Source organism: Oryctolagus cuniculus, chromosome 1, assembly GCF_051225735.1.
Source record: "Oryctolagus cuniculus isolate XC-2025 breed Fujian yellow rabbit chromosome 1, ASM5122573v1, whole genome shotgun sequence".
Classification (NCBI taxonomy): Eukaryota; Metazoa; Chordata; class Mammalia; order Lagomorpha; family Leporidae; genus Oryctolagus; species Oryctolagus cuniculus.
The window spans coordinates 64,891,051-64,918,662 of record NC_142867.1 but is presented as its reverse complement, the minus strand read 5'-3'; the positions used below and the strand labels follow the sequence as shown (position 1 = coordinate 64,918,662).

Below are 27,612 nucleotides of genomic sequence, written 5' to 3'. Positions count from 1 at the left end.
TTCATTTATTTGAAAGGCAGAGTTACAGAGAGGCAGAGGCAGAGAGAGAGAGAGAGAGAGAGAGAGTGCGAGGGAGCGAGCTTCCATCCACTGGTTCATTCCCCAAATGGTTGCAGTGGCTGGAACTGTGCCAATCTGAAACCAGGAGCTTCTTTTGGGTCTCCCACACAGGTACAGGGGCCCAAGGACTTGGGCCATCTTCTGCTTTTTTTCCAGGCCATAGAAGAGAGCTGGATTGGAAGTGGAGCAGCCGAGACTCGAACCGGGATGCCAGCACTGCAGGTGATGGCTTTATGCTACACCACAGTGCCGGCCCCTGGAGTCCCTTTTTGTTTGTTTGTTTTTTAAGATTTATTTATTAAATTGAAAGGCAGAGTTGCAGAGAGAGAGAGAGAAAGGCCTTCCATTCACTGGTTCACTCCCCAGATGACTGCAAAGGTTGGAGCTGCACTGATCTGAAGTCAGGAGCCAGAAGCTTCTTCTGGGTCTCCCACATGGGTGCAGGGGCCCAAGGACTTGGGCCATCTTGTACTGCTTTCCCAGGCCATAGCAGAGATCTGTATTGGAAGTGGAGCAGCCAGGATTTGAACTGGTGCCCATATGGGCTGCTGGCACTGCAGGCTGCAGCTTTACCTGCTCTGCCACAGTGCTGCCCGCCTCACCAGTCCTTTTTAATTTAGTACTGTATCATGAGTATTTTGCACTGTCATTAAGATTTCTATTAAGCATCAGTTTTAATGACTGTGCTATTGTATGCATACATGATTTATATATTACATTTATTTAATTTTTAAATTTTAGTTAATCCTTATTGTTAGATATTTAGGCCATTTTCCTTTTTTATATTATAATTAACATTGTGATACCCATCTTTGATCATAAATTACAGTATACTTTTTGATAACTTTCTTAGAATAAATATTTAGGAATAAGATAATTAGAAAACAAAGGTGTGTATTTTTTCAAGCTTTTGATTCAACTGTTGAGTTATTTTCCTAGTTCATTGCAGGGACTAAGTATTTGTTAAATGATAGAACAAACATTCCCCAGAAAGATTGTGCCAAGTCCTGTTCTCTACAGGAGGGGTGAGTGCCGGAAACTCCATACCGCCTTTCATACTTGACCCTCAGTGTCCTCTTTCCTCGTTCATTCATAGTTATGGCTTTATCCTCCTACTACTTTTAGACGTAATTGCTTTTCCTAGCTCAGGCCAGATGAAATCAGGTCTGTTCCTTCTCTGCCAAAAAAGGAAGACAGAGTTTCTCCTCATTTGGTTATGTTCCTTCTCACTATCCCATGTCAGGCATCTGGCTCAGAGGGCCCTTGCTGAAAACCACAGATATTGGAAAAACTTGACCAATCCCATAGGTAACATTTAAATTATGGAGAGAAAGCAAGTCTCGCTGAAGAAAACTTAGAACTAGTTTCTGAGAGAACAAAGGAGATGGTAGTTCCCATGCTGCTTGAGTGCTGTTTTAATGTTTCTGGGACTCTGTTTATTATCTGTAAAACAGGCTTATAATAATGCTTCCTCACTTAACCACACAGACCTAATAGAATTAATTAGTTCTCCAAGCAATACATTCTTTTTTATTAATGTAAAATTTTTTTATTTGAGAGGCAGAGAGAGAAAGGGAGAGGGAGAGAGGGAGAGAGGGAGAGAGGGAGAGAGGGAGAGAGGGAGAGGGAGAGGGAGAGAGAGAGAGAGAGAGAGAGAAAGGAGAGAGATGAAGAATTCTCATCTGCTGGTTTTACTTCCTAAATTCCAGAAGCAACTGGGGCTGGGCTGGGGTGGAAACCAGGAGCTGGGAACTCAGTGAAGGTCTCCCGTGTAAGTGACAAGAACATAGTTACTGAAGATAGCATCTATAGCCTCCCTCCCTGGGTATGCGTTAGCAGCAACATGCAATTAGGAGCAGAGCCAGGACTCAAACTCAGTCACTTTGTTGTGGAATGTGGGCATTCCAACCAGCTCTTAAGTACTAGGTTAAATGCCTAAACTGCGAGTAATACATTTTTAAAAATATTTATTTATTTGAAAGGCAGAGTTACAGAGAAGTAATACATTCTTAGTGTGAAGATTTTGTGATAAACCTCAGACATGTTCACTTCATTCAGTAAGCCATTCATCCACTATTTGTTGGTTACCTGTTTTTTTTTTATTATTATTATTATTTATTTAAGAGAGAGGGAGAGAAAAAGAGACAGGGACAGGTAAAGAGACATAGCTCCCATCTGTTTATTCACTCCCCAAATGCCCACAACAATCAGGGGTTCGATGGAGCTGAAGCCAGGAGCTAGGAACACAATCTAGGTTTTGCACATGGGTGTTGGGAGCTCAATTACTTGAGATAGCACTGCTGCCTCTCAGGGTCTGCATTGGCAGGAATCTGGGGTCAGGAGCTAGAGCTGGGTATTGAGCCCAGTCATTCCAATGTGGAATGCAAGCTTCTTAACCTTTAGGATTAATGTATCATCCTATTGAATACCTATTTTATGCAAGGTTTTAGGCTACATACTAATTGGTGAAGGAAAGCAGCAAATACAAGACTTGCAGGGGCTGGCACTGTGGCGTAGCGGGTGAAGCTGCCACCTGCAGTGCTGGAATCCCATATGGGCGCTGGTTCAAGTTCTGGCTGCTCCACTTCCAACTCAACTCTGCTATGGCCTGGGAGAACAGTAGAAAATGGCCCAAGTCCTTGGGCCCCTGGACCTGTGTGGGAGACCCGGAGGAAGCCCCTGGCTTCGGATCAGTGCAGTTCCAGCCATTGTGGCCAGTTGGGAGACCTCTCTCTGTCTCTGCCTCTCCTTTTCTCTCTGTGTAACTCTGACTTTTAAGTAAATAAATTAATCTTTTTGAAAAAAAAAAAAAAAAAAAGACTTGAAATTCGGTGTGTGTTGTGGTTTGAACAGGATTTGTTTCTCCAGGGGCCAGCATTATGGCACATTGGATTAAGCCACAGCCTGTGACACCAGCATTCCTTTAGGAGTGCCAGTTCGAGTCATGGCTGCTCCACTTGTGATTCAGCTCTCTGCTAATGCTCTTGGGAAGGCACCAGAAAATGGTTCAAGTGCTAGCACCCTGCCACCCATGTGGCCCATCCATTCTGGCCATTTGAGGAGTGAAACAGCAGATGGAAGATCTCTCTTTGTCTCTGTCTCTGGCTGTGTTACTCTGCCTTTCAAATAAATAAATACATCTTTGAAAAAAATAAAAGAAGGGATATGGCTCCTGATTCTTTGAGGCTGACATTTTAGCCTCAAAGTCGTAGTTTGAATTAATTGTTCATGAGTTAAGGGTAGGATCTTGATCCAATTTTGGTGTCTGAAGATAGGGCCTTTGAGAGGTGATTGGATTGGATTAAGTTGCTAGGTTGTATCTCAGTGATCAAATCATGATGGCTTATAGAGACATCTGGACATAGATGAAGAGTGCTCTCTGTGTGTCTCTGATTCCTGATTTACCCTCTGATCCCTCTTCTGCTTGTTTTCTGCCATCAGCCATCCTCAACAAAAGCCAGACTAATGGGCCCATCTGATACTGGACTGTGCCCCTCCAAACTACTACCAAAATAAACCCCCTTTCTTCTGAGGGGTTCCTATTAGAGTATTGTAGTTAGGAAAAACTGATACAATGTGAAACATGCTGTGAAACTGGTGTGTAGTAGCAACAGCAGCAGCAGCAGCAGTAATTGCCACTTATTGATTGCCTACTATGTGCCAGGTGCTGTTCAAAGTCCTTTACCTGAATTAATTAATTTACTCTTTGAAACCTTTAAGGCAGATATATAATTACTATAAAGTACAAATTATAGTGGGATACAAAGGAGAGCTTAAACATAGTTGCCATTTATTGATTACCCTTCAGAGTTATATACATTTTCTTTCATCCCTACCACAACTCTGAGAGGTTAGGTACTATCATTTTACATATGAAGAAAGATTAAGCAATGCACTCAAATTTACACAATTTGTAAGAGGTAAAGTTGAGATTGAACTTTTTTTTTTTTTTAAAGATTTATTTACTTATTTGGAAGGCAGAGTTACAGAGTGGCAGAGAGGGAGAGGTCTTTCATCCTCTGGTTCACTCCTCAAATGGCCACAAGGGCCAGAGCTGAGCCAATCAGGAGCCAGGAGCTTCTTAAGGGCCTTACACTAGTGCAGGGGCTCAAGCGCTTGAGCCATGTCTTACTGCTTTCCCAGGCCAAAGCAGAGTTGGATCAGAAATGGAGCAGCTGGGACTTGAACCCATGTGCATATGGGATGCTGGTGCTGCAGGTGGAGGCTTAGCCCACTATGCCACAGTGCTGGCCCCCCGAACTCATTTTTAGTCCAATTCCAAAGCCATTATTCTTAGGAGTTTGTTATTATAAGCAGGAGGGTAGGTGACACTCTAAGCTAAGGAACTTGTAGGGTCAGACATAATGAAAGACCATTGCCTTTTAACAGAAGATAGATACTTGGCCAGCGTCGTGGCTCACTAGGCTAATCCTCCAGCTGCATCGCCGGCACTCCAGGTTCTAGTCCCATTTGGGGTGCCAGTTCTGTCCCGGTTGCTCCTCTTCCAGCCCAGCTCTCTGCTGTGGCTCGGGAAGGCAGTGAAGGATGGCTCAAGTGCTTGGGGCCCTACACCCGCATGGGAAATCAGGAGAAAGCACCTGGCTCCTGGCTTTGGATCAGCGCAGCGCATCAGCTGTAGCGGCCATTTGGGGGGTGAACCAATGGAAGGAAGACCTTTTAAGACCTTTCTCTCTCTCTCTCTCACTGTCTAACTCTGCCTGTCAAAAAAAAAAAAAAAAAAAAAAAAAAACCAACAAAAACAAACAAACAACAAACCACAGAGAGAGAGAGAGAGAAAATGTGAGATTTTTCTTTCTATCCCTGTACTTGGGTATCCTTTCCTTCCAGCATGGTGTGTGTTTACTTCCTAAGTATTATACTTGAGGTTGTTGCTGCTGATGGCACGTGGCAGTTCTGAGTGCTTTAGCCAAGTGCCTAATAACTGAAAATTCATTCAAGCCAGCTGTACCATGCAGCCAGATGGGATTTAAAATTGGCATGTGCATATTAAGGGAAAAAACCCCACTAGTTTAAAAATGTCAATTTGCAGCCTGATGTTGCCATGTTAGGATTTTCTAATTTTTTCTCCCGTAAAGAATAGGAAATGTTTCATTAAACTCCTGTTAAATTGTTTACATTTGTTGTATACTGCACAGATGTACTTATCTGGCTGAAATGTCTTTCCAAAATTGTGTGCAGTGGAAAAGAGAAAAATGAGTTTTAATTCAAACTCTAGAATACGTTTTGAATAAAGCAGGACAATGAAATTTTTAGAGTTTATGGAATTGACGTTAACAGTTGCTTTTGTAATTATGCTGTGTAATTGAATCATGGTATTACTGCTTTGAGAGGTATAGACTAATGGAGAGAGACCCATTTAAAGTAGGCTGTATTTAAAACTGTTTGCATCAGGAGTAGGTGTGTAGCCTAGTGATTATCAGGATGCCTAAGTCCCACATCAGAGTTCCTTGGCTGCATACCTGGCTCCACTCCTGAATTCAGCTGCCTGCTGAAGCTCACCATCATGGCTCAAGTAATTGGGTTCCTGCTACTAATGTGGGAGATCTGGGTTGAGTTTCTGGCTTCTGACTTTGGCATGGCCCAACCCTGGCTGTTGCAGGCTTTTGGAGAGTGAATCATGGCATGTTCTACCCATCCATCCATCTCTGTATGTCTGTCTCTGCTTCTCAAATTAAAAACAGACAACAACAACAACAAAAAGCCAGTTTGCATCGGACAGGCTTTGTATCAACACTTTTTGCAACAATTTCCTAACTGAGCTGTCTACTGTGTCACTTCCCCAAAATCTGTCTTCCTTACTGCTTCTCTCTGAGCTTTGTTAGATACAGATTACGTTCCTCTTCCCTACAGAAGTTAACTTTAGTAGTAAAATTGAAATCCCTTAGTTTGGCATGCAAGGCTCATTAATGATGTGGCCTCTGCCTGTCTCATTAGTCTCATTTCCTACCTCTTTCTCAAATGTTGTTCCACCCAAACTGGACTACTTGGTGTTAGTATCCAGGTCATGTTCCTGTACCTTCATTTATGCCATTGTCTCTTTCTGGGACACCCTACCACTCTTTATTCATCTCCCAGCCTCTTAGTTACCCTTAAATTAGTTTGGGCTTGTTTCTGAGCAGCTTCCTACATGGTTCTCTCTCTGTACCCCATTTCATTACTGGATTTTGACTCTTTGCTTTGTGGTCGTCATAGTTCCTGGTACTTCCCTCTATCATAGAGCACTTACCACTTTCTATTATTTCAGTGTAACTTTCTGTCTGTCACTAAAATTTATTTCTCTTTCTTTAGCATTTGTCTTTAAGAGTTCCTCAGACAATGTGTGTCAAATGACTGTTGTTTTATATAAAGAATATACTGAGAATATATTCATTCATGGAGTCCCAAAAAGTATAAATTTTAACCAGTGTCTTCCTGCTTTTATTCCTGCTGAGCAGTGAGATTGTCCCAATATCTGGAACAAAATCATTTTAGAATCACCTACAGTTTAAATTGCATGCCAAATCTAAATCAAGAAATAGGCTCTCTTCTAATCAAGTCCTACATTAATAGTTGAGCTTTGGTTTGGCAAGAAGATCTGAACAAAGACTTTCTGATTGCCTCTGACTATTGTGATACCTACCTGTTTTCACAAGTTGGGATTATGGCAGGTTAATACACTAATTGTAGCTTGTAAGGGACCCGCATTTATAGAACGGAAGTTCTGGGTGGTGTGTAATAAAAAGATAGAATAAGCTCTCTGTTACCCATTGTCATTTCTAAGAAACATCTGCTGGGGATTTACTAAAGGCTGATGCTGGATACAGAAATCAACATAGCTCCTGCCAGACTTCTGCTAGATTATGTATGCCTCAGGGAACACACATAATCTAGACATGGTACTGTCCAATAGAACTTTCTGCAGTGATAGAAATGTTCTATATCTGAGTCATCAACCACATGAAGCTCTTTTATTTTTTAAAGATTTATTTATTAGAGTGAAAAAGTGAGAGCAAGAGAGAGAGAAAGGAAGGTGGTAGGGAGAAAGAGAGAGAGAGGTTTAATAACTTGGGTTTATTCCCCAAATCCCCACAACAGCCAAGGGATGGGCTAGGTTGAAGCCAGGAACTCCATCTGAGTCTAAATGTGGGCAGCAGGGGCCCAAGTGCTTAGGACATCATCTGCTGCCTCCTTTGGGTGCACATTAGCAGGAAGCTGGATTGGAAGCAGAGTAGCCAGGATTTGAATTGGCACTCCAGTATGGGATGTGGGCATCCCAAGTGGTTACTTAACCTGCTACTCCTACAACTCAAACATGCAGCTCTTTTTTAATATATAAAATTTGTTTTATTTATTTGAAGGACAGATTTACAGAGAGGTAGAGAGGGAGGGAGGGAGGGAGAGAAAGAGAGAGAGAGAGAGAGAAACAGAAACAGAGGGGTAAGAGAGGGGAGAGAGAGGGAGAAAGAAAGAGGGAGACGGAGGGGGAGAGGGGAGAGGGGAGAGAGATAGGTCTTCATCAGCTGGTTCACTCCCCAAGTGGCCACAATAGCCAGATCCCTGGTAGAAGTGAGAAGCCAGGAGCTTCTTCCAGGTCTCCCATTTGGGTGCAGGGGCCCGAGCACTTGGGTCATCCCCTGCTGCTTCCCCAGGTGCAGGGAACTGGATCAAAAGTAGAACAGCTGAGACTGAACCGGAACCAATATGGGATGCTGGTGCTGCAGCTTAACCCACCACAACGCTGGCCCCCACATGTAGCTCTTGAGCTTGAAATAAGGAGTGTGAGACTGAGGAAATGAAATTTAAATTTTGTTTAGTTTTAAATTTGAATTTAAATAGCTACAAATGGCTAGTGGCTAATGTAGAAAACAGTTCTTGCTGGACATATCAGTGGGGGGGATAGAAGTATAAATAAGGAAATACAATTAGGCGGCTCAATAGGCTAATCCTCTACCTGTGGCACCGGCACCCCGGGTTCTAGTCCCGGTTGGGGCGCCGGATTCTGTCCCGGTTGCCCCTCTTCCAGGCCAGCTCTCTGCTGTGGCCAGGGAGTGCAGTGGAGGATGGCCCAAGTGCTTGGGCTCTGCACCCCATGGGAGACCAGGAGTAAGTACCTGGCTCCTGCCTTCAGATCAGCGCGATGCACCGGCCGCAGCACACCGGCTATGGCGGCCATTGGAGGGTGAACCAACGGCAAAAGGAAGACTTTTCTCTCTGTGTCTTTCTCAGGTCCACTCTGCCTGTCAAAAATAAATAAAAATAATAAAAAATACAATTAAGTATAACAAATACTGTGATAGAAATATAGCTAGGGTTCTTTCTTGAATTAGATCAGAGGTATCTGTGGTAAATTGGGACCTAAAGGAAAAAGTAGATTAGTAGATTTGGGTCTGGAGAGAGAGATTCAAGAAAAGTATCATAGCTTTATGAGTATTAAAAGATGAGCAGCTATATGAGCTGTTGTGGTAGAGTGGAAAAAGCTGCCTCCTGCAATACCAGCATCCTGTTTGGGTGCCAGTTCGAGTCCCAGATACTCTACTTCTAATCCAGCTTCCTGGTAATGGCCTGGGGAAAATGTGGAAGATGGCCCAAGTATTTGGGCCCTTGCATCCATATGGGAGACCTGGATGAAGCCCCTGGCTTTGGCTTGGCCCACCCCTGGCCATTGTGGCCATGCTGGGAATGAACCAGTTTGTGGAAGATCTCTCTCTCTCTCTCTCTCTCTCTCTCTCTCTCTCTCCAACTCTGAGTTTTAAATAAATACATCTTAAAAGATGAGTAGATAACTTAAATTGTCACATGTGCAGCTTAGAGATACACTGTGTTGGAACATACGTAGAATACTGGTTTCTAAAAATCAGGATATAATCAAACTCCTTGAATCTCAAAATCTCATTGTATATAATATAACCGTTTTTTTGTTTTTTTGTTTTTTTGTTTTTTTGACAGGCAGAGTGGACAGTCAGAGAGAGAAAGACAAAGAGAAAGGTCTTCCTTTTTCCGTTGGTTCACCCTCCAATGGCCGCCATAGCCGGTGTGCTGCGGCTGGCACACCGCGCTGATCTGAAGGCAGGAGCCAGGTGCTTCTCCTGGTCTCCCATGGGGTGCAGGGCCCAAGCACTTGGGCCATCCTCCACTGCACTCCCGGGCCACAGCAGAGAGCTGGCCTGGAAGAGGGGCAACCGGGACAGAATCCGGCGCCCCGACCAGGGCTAGAACCTGGGGTGCCGGCGCCACAGGTGGAGGATTAGCCTAGAGAGCTGCGGCACTGGCCAATATAATATAACCTTTTAAAAACTTTTATTTTCTTGTATTTTATTTGAAAAGCAGAGAGAGAGAAGATACTCCATCAACTGACTTTCTCCCCAAATGTACATAATAGCCAGCGCTATAAACTCGGGAGCCAGGAAATGAATCCAAGTCTCCTACAAGGGTGGAGGGACCCAAATACCTGAACCATCACCTGCTGCCACCTGGGATGCATACAACAGCAAGTTGAGGTTCAAATGAGGCATTCCATTGTGGAATTCAGGTGTCCCAACCACTGGACCGAATGCCTATTCTATGTGTGCAATATAATATTATCTTTGATTCTGAAAGGACCATAGGCATTTGTAAATGTTTTTTTGCTAATATTTGATCAATTACTATATAAAATTGATGAGAAAGTTAGTAAGTTCAGATTTTTTTTTTTTTTTTGACAGGCAGAGTTAGTGAGAGAGAGAGACAGAAAGGTCTTCCTTTTCCATTGGTTCACCCCCCAGATGGCTGCTATGGCTGGTGTGCTGCGCCAATCCGAAGCCAGTAGCCATGTGCTTCTTCCTGGTCTCCCATGCGGGTGCAGGACCCAAGCACTTGGGCCATCCTCCACCGCCTTCCTGGGCCACAGCAGAGAGCTGGACTGGAAGAGGAGCAACTGGGACAGAATCCGGTGCCCCAACCGGGACTAGAACCCGGTGTGCTGGCGCCGTAGGCAGAGGATTAGCCAAGTGAGCTGTGGCACTGGTCGAGAATTCCTTTTTTTAAAAATTAATTAATTAATTAATTATTATTATTTTTTTTGACAGGCAGAGTGGACAGTGAGAGAGAGACAGAGAAAAAGGTCTTCCTTTGCCGTTGGTTCATCCTTCAATGGCCGCCGCGGCCGGCGCACCGCGCTGATCCGATGGCAGGAGCCAGGTACTTATCCTGGTCTCCCATGGGGTGCAGGGCCCAAGCACTTGGGCCATCCTCCACTGCACTCCCTGGCCATAGCAGAGAGCTGGCCTGGAAGAGGGGCAACCGGGACAGAATCTGGCGCCCCGACCAGGACTAGAACCCGGTGTGCCGGCACCGCAAGGTGGAGAATTAGCCTAGTGAGCCGCGGCGCCGGCTCGAGAATTCCTTTTTTTAAAAAAAGTTAATAAATAGTAAATGGGGTCCGGCGCTGTGGCGCAGTGGGATAATACCCTGGCCTGAAGCGGCCACATCCCATATGGGTGCCGGTTCAAGTCCCAGCTGCTCCTCTTTTGATCCAGTTCTCTGTTATGGCCTGGGAAAGCAGTAGAAGATGGCCCAAGTCCTTGGGCCCCTGCACCCATGTGGGAGACCTAGAAGAATCTCCTGGCTCCTGCTCCTGGCTTCAGATGGGCACAGCTCCAGCTGTTGCAACCATCTGGGGAGTGAACCATCAGATGGTAGACCTGTCTCTCTCTCTGCCTCTCTCTGTAATTCTTTCAAATAAATAAAATCTTTAAAAAAAATAGTAAATGAAACTTGCCCTCAATTTCAGCATGATCAAGTATCACTTACTGCCGGCACCCCGGGTTCTAGTCCTGGTTGGGGTGCCGGATTCTGTCCCGGTTGCCCCTCTTCCAGGCCAGCTCTCTGCTGTGGCCAGGGAGTGCAGTGGAGGATGGCCCAAGTGCTTGGGCCCTGCACCCCGTGGGAGACCAGGATAAGTACCTGGCTCCTGCCAGCGGATCAGCAGTGCGCCGGCCACAGTGCGCCAGCCGCGGCGGCCATTGGAGGGTGAACCAAGGTCAAAGGAAGACCTTTCTCTCTGTCTCTCTCTCTCACTGTCCACTCTGCCTGTCAAAAAAAAAAAAAAAAAAAAAAAAAGTATCACTTACTACACCTGGGCCAGTTTTCAAGCTACTGGCAATTCAATTAACATTAACATGTGCTTATAAGATCTTGGTAGAGGAGCATACCATGCCCTGCATTTATATATGAGAATATATATCCTCTGTGTACAAATAACATAGTATCAACTAATGTAGGATGGATGCTGTGGACATTGCTATCTCAAGTCAGGAAAGGAAATGAACATTGTAGTCTGTGATAATTGAGACAGATTACAACATAGATGGGACTTGAGTTATTCCATGAAAAGTAGATAGAACCTAAATTTCAGTGGTGGTAAGTCTCATGGGAACTGTGGTAACCAAAGCAGGAATACGGGGCATATTTAAGGTACAAGCATGTTCATGCTTAGCAGGGGTTCAGATTTTTTTCACCTTTTATTTATGTATTTATTTGAAAGGTGGAATGATGGGAGAGGTGTGGGTTGGGGATAGTCAGGGGAACACAGATCTTCCATTCACTAGTTTACTCCCCCAACAGCTAGAACTGGGTCAGGCCGAAGCCAGGAGCTAGGCTCTCCATCCATGTCTCCCACATGGTTGGCAGGGGCCCATGCACTTGGGCCATCCTCTGCTCATTCCCAGGTACATTAGTAAGAAGCTGGGTCAGAAGCGGAGGCCTGTCTTGATACCAGGCACTCAGATAAGGAATACAGCTTAACTTGCTGCACCACAGAATTCTTGAGGAGATGTAGAAGTTATTTGATTGCTTTTATTGGAGATCTGCTGTCATTATTTCTTTCAGAAGCAGTTGGGGTTATTGGGGGAGATGGTCTGCAAATGTACTATGTTCGTGTGTATGTGTGTGTGTGTATGTGTGTGTGTAGTTACAGGTAGCATGATAGATGATTATAGCTGTTCACCATGTAGTGCACAGTGGGAAAGATGAAGAAATTCTCAATCTATCTTATTTATGTATTCATGTGTATCTTCAGCAACTACAATTCTGTCTGTGTGAGGTTTTTGGCATGGGCAATAGAGGTGCACGTTATAGTTTGAACCCTCAAGGAGGTCATAATCAGAATTTTGATGGTGTAAGTGCTTGATAACATAGATCGGGGCACTTAACCCAACCTCCTGGGGGACAGGGATAAGGGCCCTGTTGAATAGTGCTGACCATCTATTTTAGATAAGTCCTAGTCCCTGCCCCATGACTGTGACTCCTTTTCCTCCCTAGTGGGTGCTGATTTCTTCCCCTCACATCGCCAGCCAGAGAATTCTGGCTTCTCTGCAGCCTGCTGCCTGGTTAGAACACTGTGGCTTTTTCTATTTTTGTCACTCTATGTTAATTAAATTAATTTGGCTTTAAAGAACTGTTCACCTGCATGCAAGTCTGTTTGGCTAAGAAAATAGAAGAGAAGTAGTTCCATGCAAGTTCCTACACATAAAGCACTCTGCTATAAGCAGGTGGGGAAGCCAGAAACGCTCCTGAGATAGCCCACAGCCTATCATGCCATGCACATCCTTGTAAGGAGCAAGGCAAAGCCAGTTAACAAGACAGCTAAGAAAAATAAAATGTTAACTTTAAAAATCACTGTATGCTTGGAATAAGCTGACAAACCAGGCAATTTTTTAAAAAGATTTATCTTATTTGTTTGAAAAGAGGAGTGACAGAGAAGAGAAAGAGATTCTGTCTGCTTGTTTACTCCCCAAATGGCTACAATAACCAGGGTTGGGCCAGGCCAAAGCCAGGAGTCTAAAACTCCATCTGGATCTTCCATGTGGGTAGCTGGGGACCAAATACTTGGGCCATGATGTGCTGCTTTCCTATGCACATTAGCATGGAGCTGGATTAGAAGCAATGCAGTTTGCATTCACAAGTGGCAGCTTAACCCACTGAGCCACAGTGTTGGTTCCAGGAATTCCTTTTTCTTAAAGGCTATATAATTTTCCATTGTTTATATATTCTGTGATTTTATTTTTAAAATTTTTCGTATAACTATTTATTTATTTGAGAAGCAGACAAGGGAAGAGACAGACAGACCTAGAGCTCCCATTTGCTTATTCACTGCTGCAGAGGCTCAAGCCTGGAGCCAATAACTCAATCCATGTTCCCTGCATGGGTGACAGGAACCAAATTAAATTACTTGAGCCATCACTACTGCTTCCCAGGGTCTGCATTAGCAGGAGGCTGGAGTCAGGAGTAGAGCCAGGTATCAAACTCTACAACTCTGATGTGGTACCTGGGCATTTTAACTGCTGGTAACTGCATGTCCTATTTTTTTTCTCTATTTTTAAAATTTGATTTAGTCATCAGATCTTAAAATTCTTTTGTTTTGTTCCATGGCTATCCTAGGCACTCTCCATGAGCATACCTTTGTGTTCAAATAGAGAAAGGAATTGTTGGACTGAAAAAATGATTTAGAAGTTGATGAGTAGGTACAAAAATAAGAACTTGGGGATCTGGTTATTGCAGCCTCTAATACATTCATTTATTATAGAAAGAAAATGCATGAGCGTTTCTGTCATCTTTCCTTATCACTAGATACTAGCTGCACTCAGGCACTTCCCTGCCAGGCTTCCTGCTGATCTGAACCTGCTTGCCTTAGGAAAAATCAGATAGGAGCCAAATCCTCCATCCTTATAAGACCATCTGTTTTCAGACCCACAGATGCTGCCTTTACAATTGCAACCCAACACAACTGGAATGATTTATTCATCTCCAGGTAACATTTGTGCACCAGCGTTCTAGCAAAGTATAGTATCAGCTTTACACTTAATGAAGCATCCAGCACAGGTGGTGAGCTGCACTGTAAAGGATGCTTCTAGCTTAGAAATGGCTGGAGGACAGGTGGAGGTGAGCTGTTATTCCAGAGAGTTAACACTGGCAATTAGATCTTGTCCAGTAAAGAGTTGATTCCTGGAGTATTTGATTTTTAAATTTTTTTTTTTTTTTTGACAGGCAGAGTGGACAGTGAGAGAGAGAGAGACAGAGAGAAAGGTCTTCCTTTACCATTGGTTCACCCTCCAATGGCCACTGCGGTCGGTGTGCTGCAGCGCTGGCGCACCACGCTGATCCAAAGGCAGGAGCCAGGTGCTTACTCCTGGTCTCCCATGCGGGTGCAGGGCCCAAGCCCTTGGGCCATCCTCCACTGCACTCCCTGAGCCACGGCGCTGGCCAGATTCCTGGAGTATTTGAGATCATTTAACTCAACTGATTCTTTAAGTTAAACGTACCACTATTGAATTAGGTGAGGATGTTAAGACAGAGAGAAGGGGAGAGTCTTAGTTTATGTCGCATAGTAGTTTGAAATGCATGGCCAAAACTAGAACTCAGGTTTTCTACTTTTCTTTCTTTTTTTTTTTTTTTTTTTAAGATTTTATTTATTTTTTATTTTATTTGAGAGGTAGCGTTACAGACAGTGAGAGGGAGAAACAGAAAGGTTTTCCCTCCATTGGTTCACTCTGCAGATGGCTGCAACGGCTGGAGCTGCGCCGATTTGAAGCCAGGAGCCAGGGACTAGAACCAGTACCCATAAGGATGTCGGCATCGCAGGCGGAGGCTTAACCTACTGTGCCATGGCGCCGGCCCCAGGTTTTCCACATTTCAGTCCAGTGCTTACCCATGTTTTGCTGTGCTATTATCCAAATGTGAGATGACATTATAATTTTTTTGCTTAGTTAATAATTTGCTGTAATACCTTGAACAAAATCCTCTTTTTTTTTTGACTGAGCAAATTGGTTAATTTTTTTGAACCTCTCTTTTTATCTGAAAAATGAGGATAATTAACAGTTGTTCTGATTCGTTTGGGGGATTAAGTAAGATAAAATATATAAAAGCCATTTAGGTCATTTTTGATAATCAAAAGGAACTAGACAAATGCTAATTATGTCTCTTTTTCAATTCAATTGAGCAAACACTAATTAGCCACCAACCTTGTGCCAGCTAAATTTCTAGGCTCTTTACTTACATTATCTTGTTTAACCTGTAAGTTCCTTTTTATCTCCTCATATTATATTGAGGGTCTGACTATTGTCGTAATACTTGTATGAAAAAATTCTTTGATAGTCAAATCTCTATAACCAAAAACAGTTGCTTTGAACACAGGAGGTTTGCTTTCAGAAAAATGTAGAATGTTCGTGTGAACCTCTGGTGATATCTGCATGTGTATGAAGCTAGGCTAGCCTTGAGTCTTGGCCTCTGTGCCTCCTACAAGGTGCTTTGGGAGCCTCTGTTTATAGGGGAGTCACGACTATGACAATGTTCTTTGTCACCTCAGAGAGGCTTAGTTTCCCTTTTGGAACGTTTTAGTAAATTGCTTCCTTTTCACCTTAGGTTTTTATGTTTTGACAAGCCATCTGCCTCTCAAGCTCAATTTCCCTTTGCCAGCAAGAGCTTACAGCAGTTCAGATGGAGAGCAAGAGCTTTCTCCAGTTCCTGGTGGTTTTCTAAGAGTAGGAAGGCTACGGGGAAAAATCGCATCTGCTTATTGGAATTCATTTGTGATGTGTGCCTGACTAGGCAGTATTTTACAGGAACTCTGCTGGGCTTGCAGAAGAAATAAAATTCTGGAATGGAGGTCTATCAATATGCATTTTGGCTTTTTCAGTTCTTGCCAGTACCAGCTAGGGCTGCGGAGAGCTTGTTGGGATTGATGTTGTACTCTTTATTTTTTGGTACCTGCATTTATTGTCTTAGGTTTTCCGGTTGTTTTTTTTTTGTTTTTCTATTTGGTCGCTTTCCCTGGTTGCTGATCTGTTTAGTGAGTAGCTTAGTATAAAGCAGTTGAGCAGATTGTAAGTGGAGATTCAGTAATGAATAAAATGCGATAATGGGAAAACCTAATATGAGGTAATGAGTGGGGTAGTGTTGGTGAATCCATAGACATGTGGCTTCTTTTTAAAAATTAGTTTCTTAAAAAAAAAAAAAAAGAAACTACTCATTTGAGAGAGCAAGAGAGAATGAGAGAGAGAAACTCCCATTTGTTGGTTTCCTCTCAAATGCTCATAATAGGCGAGGGACTGAAGCTGGGAACCAGGAACCGAAAATGGGTTTTCTATGTTAGTGGCAGGAACCTGATCACTTGAGCCCTCATTGCTGACTCCCAGGGTTTACATTAGTAGGAAATTGGAATCAGAACCTACAGGCAGGTTGAACCCAAGCATTCTGATATGGAATACAGGCATCCTGACTGCTAGGCCAAATACATGCCCCAGACATTGGCTTCTAATTTCAGCTTTGCCTTCTATTGGCTCTGTGACCTTGAGTGAATCTTTTAATTTCTTAGAGCTATGGTTTCTTCATATCTAAGAATGGGTGTATAAATATTACATTCCCCAATGTGGGGAGCAACTCAGCCTAGACCAAGTTACTGGAATTAAGACTTGTTCTATGCATCTGCTCTCCCACAATATGGCGCTGGGAGAGGAGGAAACAGCTTCTACACAGCTGCCTCCAATTCAACCAATAAACAGCAGGACCTGCTCCTGATTGGAGGAGAGCAGCGTACTCGGCGTGTGGGTAGCAGAGTTGGGATTTGTGGAAGAGGACTATAAAGGAGGAGAGAGACAACATGCACCAGGAACATCTAAAGGGAACACCTGAGCAGCCCCCGAGAGAGCCGGCTGGCGGTGTGCCGCTCCCCTGTGGAAGTGGGGAAAGTGGCAGGGGGAAACGCCCTTCCACGGAGGTGGAAGGGACGGTAGCCAACCTGGGAAGAACCAGCAGCAAACCCGGGGAGGGCCGAGCAGACAAAAGAACAGTGCAGGGTCCTGTGTCATTCCTCCACGAAGACGGGGAGCGACATAATGGTGCCGTGACTCGGATATGAAGCCTAGGCAGGGTCTAGTGTCGTTCCTCCATGAAGAGGGGGAGCGACATAATGGTACCATGACTCAGATATGAAGCCTAGGCAGGGTTTAGTGTCGTTCCTCAGCGAAGAGGGGGAGTGACATAATGGTGCCGTGACTCGGATATGAAGCCTAGGCAGGGTTTAGTGTCGTTCCTCCGTGAAGTGGGGGAGCGACATAATGGTGCCGTGACTCGGATAGGGAACCTAGGAGGGAAGAAGCGGGAAGAAGTGGGAAAATACCGGAGAGAGAGACTAGCAAAGAGCCTAGGGAAAAGCCGGACGGAAAAGGTGCCGGAAGAAGCTATCGAAAGTCTAGGCATAGACTCGGATACGGACTGTGGGAAAGAAGTTAGGATTGAAAGCTAGGATTTAAAGTGAAAGCAAGAAGAAACTTAGACTCAGATACGGACTGCAGGTTGAAAGTGAAAGTGAAACCTAGAAGAAACTTAGACTCGGATACGGACTGTGGGGAGAAGCCAGGAGAAATGAGAGGGGAATATTGTTGGAAGAAAAGTTAGGAAACATACCAGGTAGAGAAAAATGTTAGGGAGGATGCAGCCACGGGGGCAGGCCGAGGCGGAGACGTAAGCTATATTGGGATTCGTCGAGTCAACCCGGGGAACAAGGGGCGAAAATCTGGAACCAGAGGCGGAGACGTGGGCCAGGTTGGAATCCGTCAGATTAGCCCGGGGAGCAAAAGACGGGAAGCCAAACCGAAAGGCACAGACGTGAGCCAGGTTGAATTCGCCAGGTGAGCCCGGGGAATTTAGATTGAATACCGGTGGCGGAAACGTGAGCTAGGCTGTGTGATTCGCGGAAGTTGCTGCGCGCAGAGAGAGCGCGTGGGGCACAAGTGGGGAGAGCGCACGGGGCGCGAATAGATAGGGAACGTGGGGCTAGCGCGAGGGCCGTGGTGCGGGCGCGAAGGGGCGCGGAGACCGTGGAGCGTGCGCGAAGCCGGGGAAGCCGCGCAGAGGAGAGAAGCGCGGGCTGAAGCGGCGCAGAGCAGGGAAGCCGCCGCGGGGCGAGGCCCCAAGAAGCAGCCTCGGGGCGGGCGCCGGGAAGCCGCGGGGATAAGAGAAACAGAAGTATAGAAGTAAAATGAGAGAAATAGGAATGCTGGCAGATAGAAGTAAAATAGGAGAGATAGGAATGCCCGGAGGTAGAGAAATAGAGAAAAATAAGGCCTCCCCACAACATGGCAATGAGAGAGCTTGGATTCGGTCTGCCTGATTAGTAAGACGATAAGCACCTGTGGGCGGCTGCAGGTCACCGAAGACAGGCACGTTATCAACACCAATAAGTCTCCCCACAATATGGCAATGAGAAGGGCTTGGATTCGGTTTGCCTGATAGGGCTTGTAAGCACCTGCAGGCAGTTCTAGCAGAGCAGAGCATGCGCTGCAGGGCACCGAACACAGGCACGCATCAGCGCCTGAAAACCTCCTCACAACATGGCGAAGAGAGGACCCGGATTCGGTTTGCCTGATTGGTAGGGCTTGTAAGCACCTGTGGGCAACTCCAGCAAGCAGGGCAGAGTGTGTGCCACAGGGCACCGAAGACAGGCGCGTATCAATGCCAAAAAATAAAAAGAAAGGGGGATCTGTGGGGAGCAACTCAGCCTAGACTAAGTTACTGGAATTAAGACTTGTTCTATGCATCTGCTCTCCCACAATATGGCGCTGGGAGAGGAGGAAACAGCTTCTACACAGCTGCCTCCAATTCAACCAATAAACAGCAGGACCTGCTCCTGATTGGAGGAGAGCAGCGTACTCGGCGTGTGGGTAGCAGAGTTGGGATTTGTGGAAGAGGACTATAAAGGAGGAGAGAGACAACATGCACCAGGAACATCTAAAGGGAACACCTGAGCAGCCCCCGAGAGAGCCGGCCGGCGGTGTGCCGCTCCCCCGCGGAAGTGGGGAAAGTGGCAGGGGGAAACGCCCTTCCACGGAGGTGGAAGGGACGGTAGCCAACCTGGGAAGAACCAGCAGCAAACCCGGGGAGGGCCGAGCAGACAAAAGAACAGTGCAGGGTCCTGTGTCGTTCCTCCACGAAGACGGGGAGCGACACCCAAGGTTCTAGTGAATAGGGAAAGGATCAGGTATTAAGTTGGTGCTTGTTAAATATTGCCTACCATCTTCAAAGGAATATACATGGGAAAACCAGATTTTTTTTTTTAATCATGAAGACTTTTTAAAAAAATTTATTTATTTATTTGAGAGGTTAAAATTAAAGACAGGGAGAGACATAGAGAAAGGTCTTCCATCTGCTGATTTATTCCCCAAATGGCTGCAACAGCTGAGCTGGGCTGATCCGAAGCCAGGAGTCAGGAGCTTCTAACAGATCTCCCATGTGGGTGCAGTGGCCCAAGCACCTGGGTCATCCTCTGCTGCTTTCCCAGACTGTAGCAAAGAGCTGGATCAGAAGAGGAGCAGCTGGGACACAAACTGGTGCCATATGGGATGACCGTGTTGCAGACGGAGGCTTAGCCCACTATGCTACAGTGCAGGCCCCCAAACCAGACATTTATGCAAGTGACATCTCTCTCTCTCTCTCTCTCTGTCTCTCTCTCTCTCTCAGTGTGTGTGTATGTGTGTGTGTGTAACATATTTGAAGAAGAGCTGGAGTTTGCCACAGTCATTGGGAATTGAGAGGTGAGGGCATGGGCAGTGGCATGTCTTGCTTGGAACCAGACTGAAAAGACCTTAGGAGAGAAAAAGAGAGAATGTGGAGGTGTGGAGGCTTGAGATGCTGGTTTCCTCAGAAGAATCATTGGAGTGTCTTGGGTAGCTATTGACTGACTTTCTTTTTAAGATTTATTCATTTATTTGAAAGTCAGAGTTACATACAGAGAGAAGGAGAGGCAGAGAGAGAGAGAGAGAGAGAGAGAGAGGTCTTCCATCGCTGGTTTACTCCCATATTGGCCACATCGGCTGGAGCTGTGCCAATCCGAAGCCAGGAGCCAGGAGCTTCTTCCAAGTCTCCCATGCGGGTACAGGGGCCCAAGGACTTGGGCCATCTTCCACTGCTCTTCTAGGCCATAGCAGAGAGCTGGATCAGAAGTGGAGCAGCCGGGTCTCAAACCGGTGCCTATATGGGATGCTGGCACTGCAGGCAGTGACTTTTCCCGCTATGCCACAGCACCGGCCCCAGAATAATCTTTCACAGTAAGCTGAGGACCTGGGGCACTGGTTTGAGACCCGGCTGCTCCACTTTTGATCTAGCTCTCTACTGATGTTCTTGGTAGAGCAGTGGAAGAAGGCCCAAGTCTTTGGGCCCCCTGTAACCATGTGGGAGACCCAAGCTCCTGGCTTCTGCCCCCTCCATTTGGGGAGCAAACCAGCAGTTGGAAGATCTCTTCGTTTCCTGCACCCCCTTCCCCTGTAACAGCCTTTCAAATAAATAAATAAATCTTTTTAAGAAAAAAGAAAAAGAACAGCATGGATTACAGGTTACATCTTGTCTGCAGTCTTGCGAATCCTTCTTAGAGCTTAGTTAGCATAACTACATTCTCTAAAAAGCATTCCAGAATGCTGTGACCCACCTGATACCTGTTGCCCTTTGTGAGCCAATGCAGTTCACCTGCTGGATTAGTACTGATGAACAGTCGTCCAGTGTTTGCTTCTGTATTGCTTCCTACTCTGGAAGGATTTGCTCTGTGCTCATTTTGGCTCCGGCTGTTGTAGCCACATGGGCAGTGAACCTGTGGATTTAAGATCCCTCTCTCTGTCTTTCCATCTCTCTCTCTCTGTATATCTACCTTTCAAAAAACCAATCCATTCACAACAGATATCTTTAAGATCAGAGAAATAATTGCAGATGCAGTACAGCATCCTGCTATACTCATCAGATTCTATTTCATTATTTTTCTTGACCCTAACGAAGCAAATGGCTACCAGTAAAACAAATCACTAAGTTTGGAAAGAGCTGTTTATTATCAAGTGCTGTCATAAGTTCATCTAACCTGACTTTTTAATCATTGACAAACTTTTTCCTTTTTTGAAAGAGAGAGCAAGCGAGCCAAGAGCACTAGCTGTGTCTCCATGTACTGGTTCCTCAAAAGCCTGCAATGGCCAAAGGCTTGGATGGGCGGCTGAATCCAGAAGCTGGGAACTCAATCCAGGTCTCACACATAGGTGACCCAACTACTTGAGCTATCTGCATTGTTTCTTAGGGTCCACATTAGCAAGAAGCTGGAATTGGGAGCCAGAGCTGAGTGTTGAATCCAGGCACTGTGATGTGGGATACAGGTATCCTAATTGGTAGCTTAACTGTTAGGCCAAATGCCTGCCCCTTTTGACAAACTTTAAGACAAGCATAGTTATTGTACTTCTGTTTTCTTTCAAAATAACTTCATATGGATTCCCAAATTTTTATATTCATCATTATCTGTATCCTGTCTTTCATGTTATATCTTTTCACAGATATTTAGTGGTCCTTGGTTGTCTGTTTATGGTTAAGATTGGGGAACTAAACAGATAATTGGTAGTTTTAAACATATGGGTTGCATTTACTGGTTGTGGACTTTATTGTAATCTACCTGGTCTGTATGTGACCTAGCTACAATATCAATATATTTAGATCTTTACATTAGTACTGGTCAGATCCTCTGGAAGAATTCTCTGGTGCCCTTCTTGGCTGCCAGTGGGAAGCTAAGTAGAAGAGGAAGCCCATTGATAAACTTAATGTCTGTTAACTAATTAGGTGGAAGCAGTTACCAGATGACTAACTTAGGTGGACAGTTGAGGCTTTGCTCCTTTATGCACCAAATTAAAATAATACTTGTTTTGATTTCACTTAAAATATATTACCTACTTCCTTCTTCAGAATAGATAGAATATTATTGAACTTTTCTTGATGGTAAAGTTTATTGTTTGAACATGAGATATTCTGTCTTTTAATGTTGTGTTGATGCCTATGGGAGTACCTATATTGCAGTCTACACTGATACCTTGATGTATTTTAAGCAAAAACAAGAGCTAAAAGCCCTTTTTTTGTGTGTGACTACTACATTTTTTGTAGTTTTGTATTCTTTTTCCTTTTCTCCTTGGTGTGTGTTCTCCTTTCTTATTTCTCACATGCTGTCTATGGTACTCCCAAATTGCTGAGTTTATTAGCCTTAAGAAGACTGAGGTTCTAGGAGCTCAAAGAGTAGTAAGGTGTTAAGAATTAAAGGCTTGGTTTTATCTTGGCTCTGGAGAGGCCTTTTTTGCTTGCTTCCTACTTCTCTTCCCAAAAGAAGGTAATTGAATGGCTGAATTCCATTCAAGTGAGGTGTTATAATGAAACCTCATGGCCTGTCATGTAAATTCTCTTCATGTTTATCTTTTTTTTTATATAGAGTGTCATAGTGATTCTATACAGTAAGTAGTACAAGTAGGATTACTCCCATTTTATAGACAGGGCAATTTGAGGTTCAAAGAGATTAAATGCCTTGCTCATATGACATTGAATAGTAAAACCAGGGCCAATCTCAGGTTGTCTGACTCAAACCCTACTGCTCTGTCTCTTTGTTCTGGCCTTTTTATCTTTTATAGAGAGGGTCAAATTCATTAGGTCAGAGTGCAGTGCAATGAAGAGTAGCCCCTATTTGATCCTTGTAGTAGCCCAGTGGGACAGGTGGAATCCTTCCTATTTCCCAGCTGAGAGAATTGGAGTTCAGAGAGATTAAATGGCTTGTCCAAGTAAGTTCACCTGGACAGAGTGGCAGAGCATGGGACTCATTATCTTCTTTTGATTCTAAGTTCCTACTGTTTGATTGCAGTAGATGCTACATCCCCCCTCAATCACGATGAGCTGCCAAAAGGAAAAAATAGGCCAGCGATGCGAATATTGGACAGCAACTGTTTGAACTGCTAGCAAATAACCCAGTTTTCTTCCCCAGGAAGATTTCAGGTGGTTGGCAGTTGGAATTCTGTCTAGTTTTCCAATTTCATTAAAGGAAGAGGTAACAGAACTGTGTCTTTGGACTTGCAACAAACTGATTTTTTTGGAGGGGGATACTCTAAAGATACATTGTTGCACTGCCAGTTTGGCACAAGGAAATACTTAAGCTCTCAGGTAGAAATTTATAGTTTTTGGGCCGACGCGGTGGTGCAGTGGGTTAATCCTCCGCCTGCGGCATCTGCATCTCATATGGGTGCCAGTTCTAGTCCCGGCTGCTCCTCTTCTGATCCAGCTCTCTACTATGGCCTGGGAAAGCACTGGAAGAAGGCCCAAGTGTGGGAGACTGGAAGAAGCTCCTGGCTTCTGGCTTCAGATTGGCTCAGCTCCAGCCATTGTGGCCATTTGGGGAGTGAACCAACGGGTGGAAGACCTTTCTCTCTGTCTCTCCCTCTCACTGTCTATAACTCTCTCTCTCAAATAAATAAAATAAAATCTTTTTAAAAAATTTTGTAGTTTCTAGGCCATAGGAGGGATTCATCCTGACCAGGGAATGTTAGCACTCCCAAGATCTGTTCATTCTTAAAAGCTGAGTATATCCAGTCCATTCAATAGAACAATTTTGTATGCTTTTACTGAGCTCCTGCTGTGTACTGCTTTAGTAATCTCATAGTCTAGATGGGAAGAGACAAATAAATAATGATATTATAATGTAAGAAGTACTATAAAGGAGAGTACTTCAAAAAGTTCATGGAAAATGGAAGTAAAAGGTAAGTTTGTTCTCATGCCAAAAGCTTTTGAAATACTTGCTATGTGAGAGGTTTTTAAAAAGTTCTTGAAAGATGCCTGTTATAAAAAAAAAGTAAGGGACCGGTGTTGTGGTGTGGTGGATTAAACCACCATCTACAAGGCCAGCATCCCATATGGGCACCAGTTCAAGTCCTGGCAGCTCCCTGCTAATGCACCTGGGAAAGCAGTGGAAGTGGTCCAAGTCTTTGGGCTCCTGTACCCATGTGGGAGACCCAGGCTCCTAGCTTCTGCTTGGCTCAGTCCTCTCCACTTGGGGAGCAAACCAGCAATTGGAAGATCTCTTCATTTACTGATCCTCCTCCCATGTAACTGACTTTCAAATAGATAAACAAATCTTTTTAAGAGAAAAGAAAAAGGGGGCTGACACCATGGCTCACTTGGTTAATCCTCCACCTGCGGCGCCGGCATCCCATATGGGCGCCAGGTTCTAGTCCTGGTTACTCCTCTTCCACTTTAACTCTCTGCTGTGGCCCAGGAGGGAAGTGGAGGATGGCCCAGGTGCTTGGGTCCCTGCACCCACATGGGAGACCAGGAGGAAGCACCTGGCTCCTGGCTTCAGATCGGCGTAGCTCTGGCCGTAGCGGCCATTTGGGGGATGAACCAACGGAAGGAAGACCTTTCTCTCTGTCTCTCTCTCTCACTATCTGTCAAATAAAAAAAAAAAAAAAAGAAAGAAAGAAAGAAAAAGAAAAAGAACAGCATGGATTACAGGTTATATCTTGTCTGCAGTCTTGTGAATCCTTCTTAGAGCTTAGTTAGCATAACTACATTCTCTAAAAAGCATTCCAGAATGCTGTGACCCACCTGATACCTGTTGCCCTTTGTGAGCCAATGCAGTTCACCTGCTGGATTAGTACTGATGAACAGTCGTCCAGTGTTTGCTTCTGTATTGCTTCCTACTCTGGAAGGATTTGCTGGTAGTGAAATTTCTGGTTATGACTAGAAGGGAGGTCTGTTGTTTGTTTACCTGCATTTCTTAAGCCTTGATTACATGTTTATTTTGAGGTTGTAAGTATAGTGAAATAGGACCTTCTAGGAAGCTTTTTCTTTTTCTTTTTTTTTTTAAAGATTTATTTATTTATTTGAAAGTCAGAGTTACACAGAGAGAGGAGAAGCAGAGAGAGAGAGGTCTTCCTATGGTTCACTCCCCAGTTGGCCGCAACGGCCGGAGCTGTGCCAATCCAAAGCCAGGAGCCAGGAGCTTCTTCCAGGTCTCCCACACAGGTGCAGGGGCCCAAGGGCTTGGACCATCTTCTACTGCTTTCCCAGGCCATAGCAGAGAGCTAGATTGGAAGAGGAGCAGCCGGGTCTTGAACCGGCATCCATATGGGATGCCAACACTTCAGGCCAGGGCGTTAACTCACTGTGCTACAGCACCGGCCCCTCTAGGAAGCTTTTTCTGTCCCTCATCAGGCTAGTAATTCCTTTTCTAGTTCTTGTCATCCAGTGCTAGAACTCTCTCTTGTTTCAAAGTCTGTCTCCTTCAGTAGATAGTGAGCTCCCCTGAGGGCAGGGATTTGGTATAGTTCATCTCTTGTTTGTCTAACAGCCAGCATAGAGCATGGACAGGTGTTTGCTAAGTGTCTATTTATTATTAGTCACACAGTTTCCCATTGTCCAACTTTGGGCACTACTTCCAATCTTTAGAACTACAGTTTATCTGTAAAATAGGGAGACTGAACTCCATGATCAGTGTCACAGCATTTATCCAATCAGGTTCCACTTAAGGAGATAAAAATCACACCAATAATTTGCACAGGTGAAATGTAATACAAAAAATGGTTAACTAGGTAAAAGATGGTCAAGTATGAAAGAGAGATAAAAGAGAATCCAAAAGTGTAGGACAGGGAGTAACTGCAGAAAACTACTATAGTCCCTAGAGCCAAGGGAAAAGTAAACAAGAAAGGAAGGTGGAAATGCAGAAGAAGAAAGCTGACCAGGCTGAGATTAGACCTCTGGGGAGTGTGTGTGACTGCTGTAGAAGAAGAAACAGGCTGGAGAGCAATCCTTCAGGACCTGAGCATCACTGCCCTGAAATCTACCAAGCCCTCCCCACACCTTATACACTTGCTGCTTGTGGACAGCTGAGTACTGGAAAAAAGTCCCTTTCTCCCGTAGTTTTGTAGTCTCCTTCCAGCACACTCTATGGCAGAAGATAACAGGTGCTCAAGAAAGAAGAAATGTAGTCTGCAGTCTAGTTCAGTGTCACAGAGCAGGACAATGAAGAATTGATTTGACAGTAAATTAATTACTTGTATATTTTCCTCGTCAGTTTTGATATTTGTCATCCTCATTGCACCATGAACCTCGTACTGACTGGAACAGTGTCTGATTTATCTCTGAATCTGTGTGGCCCCAAAGGGGTCTGGCACTAAAGAGTTGCTCAGTAGATACTGTTTGAATGAAGGAATATCTCTTTTAGATGTAGTTAGATGTTTCTCTGTATTGGCTTAATTCTAATTATTCTTGGAAGGGATTGGATCTGGACCAGGCATCTTGCCTAGTGGCTCTGTTAGTCTGTAAATCCAAGCCTTATTGAACATAAATTGTCTTGCTCCTGTGATATACATGGTGTGATGACGAGAAGAACCTTTACTGTTGGCATTCATATGTCCTGTGAAATTAAACATATGCCTTTTCTAAAGGCTAACAATCTGAAATCTGGGGTAATTACCTTGCACATAAAGGTAGTCCTCTAAGGGGCAGGGAGACCAGCATATTGTGTGTTGTGTACTGTTAGTTCATTCTTTAGCTCATTGCTTTATCCCTGTTGTACAAGTGGAAAAAACAAGGTTCAGAAAGATTGAGAAACTTGACCAAAGTTTCACAGCTGGTAAGTGGTAAAGCTAGGATATGAGCCCCGATTTGGCTATTGTAAAACTTAACTAGGGCAACACCTTCTCTCCTACCTTATGAAAGCAAGCATAGAGTTTTTGTTAGCTGATGGCAGTGGGAATCTGTGGAACTGATTTCTCATTCTGACCATCTGGGGCTGGGCCAACAACAACATAGCAAAACAGCAGCATTTGTAAGGCTGCAGTGATGGTCTTTGGTGGTAATGGGCCTTTTAAATAAGTAAGTTTGGGGGCCAGTGTTGTGGCTCAGCAGTTTAAGTCATCACCTGTGATGCCTGCACCCATATGAGCATAGATTTGAGTCCTAGTTGCCCCACTTCTGATCCAGCTCCCTGATAATGTTTTTGGGACAACAATGGAAGACAGTCTGAGTCCTTGGGCCCTTGCCACCATATGGATGACCTTCTTCACTCCTGGCTTTAACCTGGCCCAGCCCTGGCTGTTACAGCCATTTAGGGAGTGAACTAGTGGATGGAAAATTTCTCTCTCTCTCTCCTTCTTTCTGCAATCTTTCTTTCTTCCTCTCCCCCCCCCCCTTTCTTTTCTCAGATAGACAGTGAGAGAGAGAGAGACAGAGAGGAAGGTCTTCCTTCCGTTGGTTCACCCCCCAAATGGCCACTGCTGATCCAAAGCCAGGAGCCAGGTGTTTCCTCCCAGTCTCCCATGCGGGTGTAGGAGCCCAAGCACTTGGGCCATCCTCCACTGCCTTCCCAGGCCACAGCAGAGAGCTGGACTGGAAGAGGAGCAACCGGGATAGAACCGGCGCCCCGACTGGGACTAGAACCAGGGGTCCCAGCGCCGCAGGCAGAGGATTAGCCAAGTAAGCCGCGGCGCCAGCCTAAATAAATCTTTTAAAAAAAAAAAAGTGGTTGGGTTCTTGCCACCCACACAGAAGGTCTGGATTGGGTTTACATCTCCCAGCTTCAGGCTCGCCCAGCCTTGACCACATATGGCTGTTGCAGCCAGCGCATAGCGCTGATCAGAAGCCAGGAGCCAGGTGCTTCCTTCCTGGTCTCCCATGCGGGTGCAGGATCCAAGCACTTGAGCCATCCTCCACTGCACTCCCAGGCCACAGCAGAGAGCTGGAGTGGAA

General features: G+C 44.9%; 1 protein-coding gene across 11 annotated transcripts in view; it reads left to right on the top strand.

The window, feature by feature from the left end:
- FAM168A (family with sequence similarity 168 member A) overlaps positions 1 to 27,612 on the top strand; it is a 195,098-nt gene that overhangs the window by 46,606 nt on the left and 120,880 nt on the right. For 2 of the 11 annotated variants that reach the window (XM_089330585.1, XM_089330575.1), the window contains exon 2: positions 13,784 to 13,846. The exons of the other annotated variants lie outside the window; for them this stretch is intronic. The gene's annotated coding sequence lies outside the window, so the exon portion shown is untranslated. The remainder of the gene's footprint in view (positions 1 to 13,783; positions 13,847 to 27,612) is intronic. 11 annotated transcript variants of the gene reach the window in all.